The following is a 1,405-nucleotide window of genomic DNA, read 5'->3' as shown; positions in this document are numbered from 1 at the left end:
CTCCAGTTTAAGTAGGTTTGTACAGTATTATTATTATTATTATTATTATTATTATTATTATTATTATTATTATTATTATTATTATTATTATTATTTTCATTATTATTATTGCCTTTGCACAGCTTCTAACGCTGGAAATGTATTACAGTGTTAGCTGTTCACTACTAGTAAACTACAGTAACACCTCTTATTTTTCTAGCACCTTCCGGAGTATTCGAGCGGTTCCAAGCAGTGCTGTTTTCTGCATGTGCTCCCCAATAATTACAGCCCCTATTTGTTCCACGTACTTCTCAAGATTTTTGCTCACTGTTCCCAGGGCTCCGACAATTATTGGTACTACTGCTAACTTTTTCATTGACCACAACTGCTTAACTTCCCAAGCTAACCTGTCATATCTCTCGACTTTTCTTTCTTCCTTATCGCATACCTTGTTGTGAACTGGGCATGCTATATCTATGATCCAGCATAGTTTGTTTTCTTTCTCGATTAAGACTATGTCCTCCTTCCTATTCTCTGTCTCATGGTCGCATTGAATCATAAAATCCCATAGGATCTTTGCATTTCCATTTTCGACGATGCTTTCAGGCTTGTGGTCGTACCAATGTTTTGCTCTGTCCAGTCCATACTTGTTGCAAAGTGTCCAATGGACAAGCCTGGCTTAATTGTCGTGGCGTCTCTTATATTCCTTCTGGACTATTGACGTACATTGGCTGATAATATGCCATACAGCTTCAGTTTTTTCCACAGATTCTGCATTTAGCACATTCTGCTGTGTTGTCTATTCTGTATTTTATGTAGTTTGTTCTTAGTGCTTGCTCTTGGGCAGCAGAGATTAGAGCCTCTGTTTCCGGTTTTAAACCACTTTTAGTCATCCACAGCCGTCTTTTTTCTCTGTCTGTCTTATCTTCAACATCCCTATGAAATTGACCATGCATTCTTTTATTTACCCACCTATTTTCAGTTTCATTCGTTTTCAATTTCTTGTATAATGTTTTATCTTTGCAATCTTTCATCCTACACAAGCCTGACCTTCCTATTTCTAATAATAGCGGTTCTGTGGCATTTTTTAGATACCATGCTATGTTGTTTTCTTGCGCTCCAATGCTGTGTTCGCATCCAATAAGTCCTCTTCCCCCTCATTTTCTTGGTACATACAGTCTGTCTGTGTCACTTTTTGAGTGGAGTGACCCATATCTAGTTAGCAACTTCCTTGTCTTTCTGTCTAAGCTGTTTAGTTCGTCTACTGTCCATGCAAGTCCTCCTGCTCCATATCTAAAGAGTGAAACCTCCCATGTGTTGATAGCTTCGATCTTATTCTGTCCATTTAATTTCGACTTAAGGATCAGTCCCAGTCTGCGCAATATATACATATATATTTCTATACATGTACATATATATATATATA

The sequence above is a fragment of the Octopus bimaculoides genome, chromosome 13 (genome assembly GCF_001194135.2).
Source record: "Octopus bimaculoides isolate UCB-OBI-ISO-001 chromosome 13, ASM119413v2, whole genome shotgun sequence".
Lineage (NCBI taxonomy): Eukaryota > Metazoa > Mollusca > Cephalopoda > Octopoda > Octopodidae > Octopus > Octopus bimaculoides.
Note: the sequence above shows the minus strand (reverse complement) of the source record.